Source organism: Microtus pennsylvanicus, chromosome X (assembly GCF_037038515.1).
Source record: "Microtus pennsylvanicus isolate mMicPen1 chromosome X, mMicPen1.hap1, whole genome shotgun sequence".
Classification (NCBI taxonomy): domain Eukaryota; kingdom Metazoa; phylum Chordata; class Mammalia; order Rodentia; family Cricetidae; genus Microtus; species Microtus pennsylvanicus.
In genome coordinates this window covers 93,346,473-93,356,472 of record NC_134601.1, presented here as the reverse complement: position 1 = coordinate 93,356,472, position 10,000 = coordinate 93,346,473, and the positions used below count along the sequence as shown (strand labels likewise).

Sequence of the window (10,000 nt, the reverse complement as noted above, 5' to 3'; positions counted from 1 at the left end):
TGGAGATACCAGCATCAAGGCCCGGCCTTGGCCTCACCAGGAGACACCACCGTCCAAGAAGAGCATCGGAGTCCCTAGCCACATGAAAACTGGGCTGGGTGGGTGCTCAGAATGTGTTGCTATCGTCGTATCTTTTTTTGTCAACAGTAGCCAGCCCTCTTAATGCCTGCAGAAGAATACCATGGCTATGGGCTGGCCTCAATTGTCCTAAGACCCTGTTCCATCTAGGAAGACTTGACTCACTCTCAGAGCAATGAGTGAAAGCTTACAGACCCTTGTCCCCAAAAAGAGGGATCTGGAAACAAGTAGGCTTTGTGGTGACTGCTTGTGCATTCTGTCACTGGAGACGGGGCAGTGGTCCCAACCTCTGGCCCTCCGTGCTGTCTTTTCTTTGTGTTCTTAGCATCTAGCCAGTGCTCCAGAGAACCCTGGCATGATTCCATCTAGACTCCTCTCTGAACTCAAGTTCTCCTCACTCAGCTTGAAGCTCCGTACCACACGCCAACCCACACACACCCAAGGTCCTTTGTCACAGTGGAGCCCCCTGACTCTGGGTGGCCTGTACAGTGTTCTAGTCAGGAGCTCAGCCATCCACAGGCCTGCTACAACTCACACATGGGTAAAGCAAGGCATCCACACTAATTCTGCAACTTCGATGTAACACTGATACCCAAAGCACAAACACACAAGTAAAACACAAAGGGCAAAATAGCCTCCCTCACACATGACCTCTGACCCACAGGGAGAAAGGCCAGGGTGCTATGTAAGAGGAACTCTGAGTGACACAGTGTAGCTGGGTATGGAAGATGGCTTCATGTCCTCAATGCCGCCAGGAACACAGGGAGCAAAGAGAAGAACATAGATTGACTCCATAGCAACAAGGGAGAGACACAAACAATAAACGTGTACTTCCCCACCATTGGGGCTACCCTTCACCTCCCCGAACATCCCTAACCAGCTTCTCAGCCCTTCCTTAGAACATCATGTCCCTTTGATGATATTACTGGATATAGGAGAAGTTGGTGCCACCTCTGGTGCCATCTCTGGTCAAGATGGTAGAGCAGGTGCTGGGGCTAACTAGGATGTTAGTGCTTGCCACACCTTTGGTGCTGCCTCTGATACCAGTTCTCCATATGGCTCTCCCATTAGCATGATTGCTATTTAGGGTGCACTGATGATACCTGGCCCAGAATACAAAAGGGATCCTGGCCCAAGCATCACTAAAATCTCTGTCTTCATTGCATGTCAGCAGCTTTGCCTGGATATTGTTCCAGTTCTATGGTCCAATCCAAGCTTCATCCCCAATTTTTATCTGGGTCCTCATCTGGACCCTGGTATGTTGCTTAGTCATATCCACATTTATCTTCTGGAAAGCATCATCCACTGCTTCCAAGAAATGAGCCTTCCACTCCCAAGGATCCTGGTTCTGGTACTGAAGTAGGGAGCAGAAATTTAAAGACAGAACATCCCACATTCAGGGAGCACCTGCTGTCTGCCACACCCTCCTGTATTAGGCATAATGAATCAAGCCCCTACTGTTCTATGCCAGGACTGGGAATCCCCCTGCTCCCAGAACACATCGGATGACATCTATGAATTTCTGGCTAAATTCTTCATGGTCCTCTAAGAGCTTCCTTTGTGATAGGGTCACTGTATGAGCTTTCAGTCAAGGACCACAAGGCACAGAAGATCTCCTGTACCTGTGCACTGAGCCTCAGGCCCCCATCTTGCTGGTCTCATGGCAGGCTCAAAGACCGCCGAGGATCTCATACTGCAATAAGGTGATGTTGGGGAATCTGATGATATTCCAGGTTTATTGGCGCAAGAAGAAAACATCCTTTTCTTCTAGGCAAGCAGACCTCTTCTACCTTGGTGATATTCCTCAGTTAGCAGAAGGGGGTCTACACTGCCTCTCCCTCTCCCAACACCTCAGCATCCAAGAGTAAGAACTTCACCACCTCACGCCAGTGGGCTAACTCAGAATTTGGGTAGGATATTTGCTCACAGCAAAGCCACAATTTTTGCTTCTTACCATAGAGGCTCCAGATTTCTGTCGAAAGCGTAAACAGAAGAGTCAATCTTTAAGCCCTTTGCTCCGAGGACACACGGGGGCAAGGGTCCCTGGCTAAGCCATACAGACAATGACTAGAAAGGAAGAATCTGGAGCTCTTAAATCCCTGTACTTCTCTGTGTGGACACAAGCACCCGTGACTGTGTGACTTTGTGCACTATGGCACGTACGCACACTTGCCTGTGTTTGCACTTGCGCATTCTCTAAGTACCAAAGAAAGGGTGTGCCCTGCCTTTTTTCCACTATGGAACATGCTCAGAGTCTTCAGATCTCAGAGCCCAAGTCTCCTCACACGTACGATAGGGGAATTTTGCATGTGAGTCTGCAGGGCAAGTGCTGAGTGATCTGGTGGTCTATCACACTCGGCTCCTGCAGAGTGTTCTCAGCCAATCGGGGTTCCCTTTCCCCCTCAAGAATGCCCCTGAATTTCTTCTTCCCACATGCCAGCTGTGGTAGTCTGAATGAAAATGACTCCCATAGATTCATAGGGAGTGGCATTATTAGATGGTATGGTTTCGTTGGAGTAGATATAGTCTTGTTGGAGGATGTCACTAGGGGTGGACTTGGAGGTTTCAGAAGCTCAGGTGAGACCCAGTGGCTCACACTCTCTTCCTGCTGCCTGTGGATCCAGATATAGAACTCTCAGCTACCTCTCCAGCACCATGTCTGCCTGCGTGCTGCCATGTTTCACACCATTATGATAATGGACTAATCCTCTGAACTAGGACCCAGCCCCAATAAAATGTTTTCCTTTATAAGAGTTGCCGTGGTTGTGGTGTCTCTTCACAACAATAGAGACCCTAACTGAGACACCAGCATGTATTGGGTCACCATGCATGTCCACACCAAAGGCCAGAGTTCCTACACTTTGCACTTTGACCCAGGGAATGGTCTTCCCCACCTGACCAGAACCAAGGATCCCACATGAGTGCAACAAACTCATGCAATCCTTACTTCTGCTTTACAAAGCCATCACGATGACTTTTTTCAGATTACAAAGAAATGGGCACTTGATTCTGAGGGCAAGCGAAGAGCATGCCTGCTGGGAGTGGCGGTGAGAGATGTGTACAGAGCACTTCCTGCAGGAGAGCACCTAAACAGAAGACCACACCCTCACAGCAGATGCCTCATGAACGCCAGCCCAAGACACCTGACAGAAAGGATGGCCACTGCCCCCAACTCGCACTGTCTGAGATCTCATCTGGGCACAATGGTCTATGAAGGGGCTGGGAGTTCCAGGAAGCTACCCTTCTGTTGTGATGAGATCCCTCTGCTGTCTTTCTGGCTCAGGGAACCAGAGTCCTAGTTCAGACTATTCCAGTCCTGGAGCTTATTCTTCTGAGAGCACTGAGGCACAGGAACTGTCCCATTTTGGGGAGTAACTCCCCAAGGACAACAGCAAAGAAAGTTGGGGAACAATGGTTTGACAAACGTGGATGACAGCACAGGATGGGCAGAACCCTATCAACAGGCTGAGGACTCACTTTTGCCACCTCAGTTGCCATTCATGAAATGATGCCCAAAATCACCAAGAGGAAACTTGGTTCTAACCAGAGTGTCTTTGGTTCTAACGAGGAGGAGGAGGAGGAGGAGGAGGAGGAGGAGGAGGAGGAGGAGGAGGAGGAGGAGGAGGAGGAGTGACGCTGTCTGGACGCAGCTTCCCCCACACTGTAGCCAGCTCTCCAATAGCCTCTTTCCACAGAAGGAGAATTCTTCCCCGCCACATAAAGGGTCCTCTTTCCCATCCAAGAAAATTCATATTTCTACAACCTGAGATTGAATTGTCTCATCCCCAAGAGGGCCGAGCTGATCCACTCTTCCCTGGGTTATGCATAGTGTGGGTAAGGCAGGGAACAGGAGCATCTCTGTATTGATGGAGGAAGGTCATTGGTTAAATAAAAAGAAACTGCTTGGTCCTCATTGGTTAGAAGATAGGTGGGAGGAGAAAACAGAACAGAACGCTGGGAGGAAGAGGAAGTGAGCTCAGACTCCACAGCTCTCCTCTCCGGAGCAGACACCTCAGAGAGACGCCATGCCCCAGCTCCGACCCAGGATGGACTTAGGCTAGAATCTTCCCGGTAAGACCGGTGCTCACAGATTATTAGAGATGGGTTGATCGGGATATCAGAATTAGCCAGTAAGGGCTAGAGCTAAAGGGCCAAGCAGTGTTTAAAAGAATACAGTGTCCGTGTAATTATTTCGGGGCATAAGCTAGCAGAGCAGGCGGCTGGGGTGTTGGGGACGCAGCCCCGCCGCCCTTATTACTACACTGTATAGAGATGAATACTTTGTATTGGTAGGGATCTTGGTCTATCGATACAAATTTAAGGTCAATTTTGTTATATATATATATATATATATATATATATATATATATATATATATATATGTTTCTGCTCTTGATTGAAGTATTGTGTTTGTGCAGCTCATTTCGAAATGTAATGTATAATTAAGAAATACAGGTCAATAGTCATCTATAACAGTCAAGCTTGTAGTCATGTTAATTAGGTATTCTAGATGTACAGAGATATGTTTCAGATGGATAGGTATTCTTGACTAACAGAATATGACATTTAAAATGTTCTAAGAACTTAGGACTTTTCGTAACAATGAGACTCATCTGCTCCTGGCAGCACCAATCTGTAGTGTCTGTGCTACTACGTGTACTACAGTCCTGTAGCTCTTCTACTATGTGCACTACGTTACTAAGCCTGTAGCATACCACCTGCTCTACAAAAGAGTTCGAGAGTCAAGCAAGGGCCTGAAGATTCACACACACACACACACACACACACACACACACACACACACACACACACACACTCTCACACACACATACACAAACAGGGAATGAGAGAGAAACACACATGGGTCATCCTTGAATTCCCCAAGAATGCCCCCTTTATTGTGCTCAGAGGCAGCTTATATAGTGCTCTGGCCACGCCCCAGCTCTAGGGATCTTTCAGCTGCAGGTCCTCCAGAACCCACTCCCCTCCCTTCAGGGTCTCATGCTCAGAGCAGCTGCAGGCGGCTCAGAGCAGAGGAAAACAAGTTGTTTACAGGAAATTCAGGATCTGGTGGTCCGCAGTCCCCAACACCAATCTACTTCAAGAGGATGATGGATATTGAAGAGGCTCCTTATGGAGTTGATTAGCCATTTGGGCAAGAAGCTGCTCTGGCCTGGAATACTTGATGTTATGCTGTATAAATATGGTCAGGCAGGACCCACAGAAAAAGGGCTGCTGAACTTGCCTAAAGGTGAAACAGTCCTTCAGGGTTCCTGCTTCATGAAAGAGTCTTCCAGACATTCTGCAGGACACAGAAGAAAGTGGCTGACACCCTGCCAATATAGGCAGAACTATCTTTGAAATTTCCTGCTTCATTGAAAAGTCTTCCAGATACTATGGGTTCTGTAGGCTGAAGGTGGATGCCCCAATGTTACAGGGCTGGGAGCAGAAACTTTGCAGAAGGCCATAAGGTGTACAAATACAGATGCAGGGTTTGTTGGTCCTGTCTGCCTCAAGATCTACATGCGAGCATCTCCACGGGAGGACTGACCTGTCAATTCTGGACCAAAGAACAAGCTGCTTTTCCTCCAAGCTATGTGTGTAGGTGTGCACCTGCATGGGTGCATGCCTGCAAAACCCAAAATGCAGACAGGACTGGGCCCAGCATGCTTCCTTTCCACCTGCAGTTGTTGTGTGCTGTTCCGAGAGAGAGAGAGAGAGAGAGAGAGAGAGAGAGAGAGAGAGAGAGAGAGAGAGAGAGACTTACTGAGCCCCTTAGTCCTGCACTCCTGTTTCCCTGGGAGCTTTCAGGCAGGGACAGGCCACAGCATTTCCTTTCCCTTCCTTACTTCCCCCAAAAGCAGCAGAAGAATCCCTCATGTAGACAAGAATGGATGTTCTTGTCTATTTCCTTCAAGTGGATCCCAAAGTTCTACCTGAACAGAAACCAGTGAAGTCAAGCCCTATGCTGGGAATTGATGCACCCAGTCAAGCCCTGGTCAGGACATTTCCTCAGCTCCCAGTCAGGAGTCCACGCCTGGGTGAGATTCTAAGAGAAACTGGAGCAAGCAGGGACAACAAGTAGCATCTGTCTTAGGAGACAGAGACTCTCAAAGGGCAGGGGGACACTAGGGGGGACATGTTCCCGCTGCACTGCTGGTGTAGTAGAAGCTCAAGCAGTGAGGGCTAGAGGAGGCTTCTAGAACAATGAGGCCACAGCCTGGCCAAGGGTTCTGATAGCTTGGAGTTTCTCCCCTCATTACCTGCTTTTCCAGAGTGTAGGTGTGTCTTGCAATGTCCTCAGGCAAGTGTTAATCATATTCTCTGATGACATCCTTCAGCATGCTTGCAGGGATGGGATGACAGAATGCTCAGCAAATGCAGCTGGTCTGAGCAGGGCCTCAGAGACTCAGCGTTTTGGCCATTCCGGCTGAAGGCAGCCATTCTGAGCACCATGCTGAGAGACAGAAACCACTGCAGCATGAACAGTGGGGTACATGTTTATAGAGATGTTAAAGGGATGTTTATAGAGGCACAGACTGTCTACCTGCCTGCCTGATGGGTACCTCTCTGTAGTCCTTAATCACCAGGTATTTCACCAGCTTACTTGCCTGGAGTAGGAGGAGTTACACAAGAGAAAATCAAGGCATGGGTAGCCACAGAGTGCTAGCCCATGGGGAAGGAGCAAAAAAGACAGGAGGGATAGGCTTCTTACTTTTTGGCAGAGGGATGGGGTTCTTACTCTTTGGCAGAGGGATGGGCTTCTTACTTTTTGGCAGAGGGATGGGCTTCTTACTCTTTGGCAGAGGGATGGGCTTCTTGCTCTTTGGCAGAGGGATGGGCTTCTTACTCTTGGCAGAGGGATGGGCTTCTTGCTCTTTGGCAGAGGGATGGGCTTCTTGCTCTTTGGCAGAGGGATGGGCTTCTTACTCTTTGGCAGAAGGGTCATGGTGCTCAGGGGCCGGCCCAACACTTGCCTTGAGGTATCTGTGAACTTGGGGCCACTGGGGACCTAGGTGCTAACTGAGCCCAAGGTGTCAGTGGGGGCTGAGATACCATACAGGCGAAGGGAACCAGAGCAGGATCTCTTTCTTCTTCACTGCTCTCATGTCCTTTATCAGGTGTTTGGACTATGTCAAGAATGACAGCCACATGCAGGGTTTCCAGATGCTCTATTCAAGAGGGCCCCATGCATCCCTTACCCATGCAGGCTCTTGGCCGCAAGAGAAGTACAAGCACTGGCTGGTGCGCTCTCCAACCAGACCAGAGAATAGGAGCTACATGGAGTCACCCAAACGTGCTAAAAATGTGTAGTGGAGGAACATGGACACACAAGAGAAAGGCGTGAGTAGGGGAGGAGTGGGAGGGATGGGAAAGGAGAGCGGAGGAAGAAGGCAATGGACAGGAGAAGAGAGAAAGAAAAGAGGGACAAGAGACTCCAAATGACGGGAAGTCTCTCGCTTTTTTGGTTCCCTTGCCTCCCATCCTGAGCCAGGGCTCAGCACTTTGCTGGGCAACAGTGGCTTCCCTCACACTCTAGGGTACTTGTGATTGTTTTGGCCTTGGCAGCAGCTGTGGCCACAACATTCTGAGGCTCCACCCTTCCTGTCTGAGCCAGAGCCTCCCCAGACTTGGTGGTCTCTCCCTTCCCTGGCAGGGGATGTCTGGGGCATCTAGAAGCAGCACTGGGACTCTCCGGCATGGACTCTTGGGCCCTGTAGACCTCATGTACCATGGAAAGGCCATTGCACTGATAACTTCTGACTGAGGGATATCAAAGATTTAATTCTGGTTCAGGAAGGCTGTTGAGGCTGGATAGCATCTATCTCTTTGACCCTTGGAGGCTGAGAGAAATCACAGGCCCTTCTTGGCCCCTTGGCAGCAACCTTCTGGGCTAGAGGTGTTGTGGGATTGTGCAGCTGTTTCTGGTGTCCCAGGGGCAGCTGTTCCGCTAGCCACTAACCCCTGGGACATCTGCAAGAAGACAAAGATTATCTTAGGGGTGTCCGCTGCCAAGGCTAAGCATCAACTCCTGGGGCCGGCTGTGGAGTCACCCGATGGCTGGTGACCCATCCGATTGAAGGACCTACAAACAGCAGCTGCAGCAGCCTATGCAGCTGGGCTAGAGGCCGAGGCTATATTGACAGCATAGGCCCTGGTGTCCCCGCCACCATCCAGGGTTTCAGAATCCAGCTGGAGTGCCTGCACCAGTGTCTGGGCCAGCACAGGGCTTTTTCAGTTCTCAGGGCTCATTCTGCCAAGTCAGAAGCCATGGGAAGTGAGGGGAGGGCCAAGCATCACGCTCCCTAGAAAACCCAGTCTTTTTATAGCACCTAGTTTGGGGCTCTAGGAAGCTTGTGACTGTCTGGTGCCCCTAAGACCTTCCCCCGTAGGGCAGGAAAGCTTTGGGGAACCTGTACAAGCCTACGCCACTCTTGCCTCCCTTGCATCTGTGCCACTAGAGCAGGGACGAAGACCAGAATGAGCAGGTGGACAAGGAGCGAGGCTCACCAAAAACATCTGAAAGCTTTGACCCCAGCTACCAAAGGCTCTGAGGAGATGGATGTCAAAGCTGTTGGAGACGCCAACACCACCAACAGCACCAAATTCTTCATAGCCATTGTCTCCTTCACTTTCCCCCTGGCATGGTCTCGAGCTCCGTCCATGTCTTCAGCCTAGCAGTATTCTGGTTCCACATTGAAGCAGGCCCCAGCCATCCTGAGAAGAGAGCTCAGTCTGAGAGTGAGAGCAGGGGATGATGAGGTGGAAGCAGGGCCTCTGGCGAGGTGAGGGGGCAACATTCATCAGGTAGGTAGCTATGCAGGGCATAGGCATGACAGGACAGGAGGCTGTGTGTGAGGGGCTGGTCCATCGGTGACAAAGACTTGGCTAAGGTAATCACAGAGGAGACATGATGAAAAGGAACTTTAGAGGGGGTGTCTGGATGTCTAGATTTGATTAGTATTTGAACTGGAGGAAGCAATCACAAAAATCCTACCTGGATTGCACAGAAAGAGGGTGGGGGTGGGGCTCGAAACTGAGACGCAGGGGCTGGAAGAAAACACACAGGGATACAGATACCCAGATGAGATGCAGACACACACACACACACACACACACACACATGCAGAGGCACATGCACAGACACGCAGAGTCACGCTCAACACACAGTGGATCAGTGCTCAGACAACAGGTGCAGAGGACAGCTCTGAAAACCCGGTCTCGAGGAGCCAAAGTCAGGAGATACATGGAGCTGGTGGAGCGACGGGGGAAGGGCAAACTCAGCTGACTGGGTCTGAGCTGAGGCTGGGACTGAAACACTAATGGGGGCTTGGATTAAGAGGCCTGGAGAGGGAGCTTAAGTCCAAGATCTGGGTAAGCGACAAGCAGTCTGTTTGCCTGGAGTAATCTAAAGGAAGTGGGGGCTAGGAATTCAGACGCGGTTGGCTACAGGGGTTGGAGACTTGGACTCTGGCAACAGTAGGCTCAGATATTATGCCTGGATCTGAACGTCACATGGGATGGCAGGCAGGGGCTTCCATCTAGACTGTGTAGTTAATGCGACTCTAGATAACAGCGTGCTGGCCTTTTTTCAATCCAGAGGGCTATGGGAGTGGGCAGTGTGTCTGGTTGTCCCTTTGTTCCTCCCACGGAGTGACAGGTCACCCAGATCACAATATCTGTCCCAAATGAGCAGGATTCACCTTCCAGGAGATTTAAGTTTATGTTTCACATCCATGACTCAGACAGAGAAACTCAGTCTCACCCCAGGATGCTATATGTAATTATGCTCGGTGTGGGACCCACACCTTAGGGGCCCACTCTGCATTACCATTGGACCACGTCCCTAGGACTGACACTATCATGCTGTCCACTGGGCCTTCCTGGTGCCTGCTGGTCTCTCCGTGAACTACAAGCGCTT

The 10,000-nt window shown here is 50.2% G+C and overlaps 1 non-coding gene and 1 pseudogene across 1 annotated transcript; both read right to left on the bottom strand.

Annotated features, from left to right (window-relative positions):
- Positions 1 to 1,000: 1,000 nt before the first annotated feature.
- Positions 1,001 to 10,000, bottom strand: part of LOC142840419 (melanoma-associated antigen D4-like) — a 10,491-nt pseudogene continuing 1,491 nt past the window's right edge.
- On the bottom strand, positions 1,985 to 2,108 carry LOC142841900 (small nucleolar RNA SNORA11). The gene has a single exon (XR_012909141.1). It is a non-coding gene; the product is annotated as a small nucleolar RNA SNORA11 (small nucleolar RNA).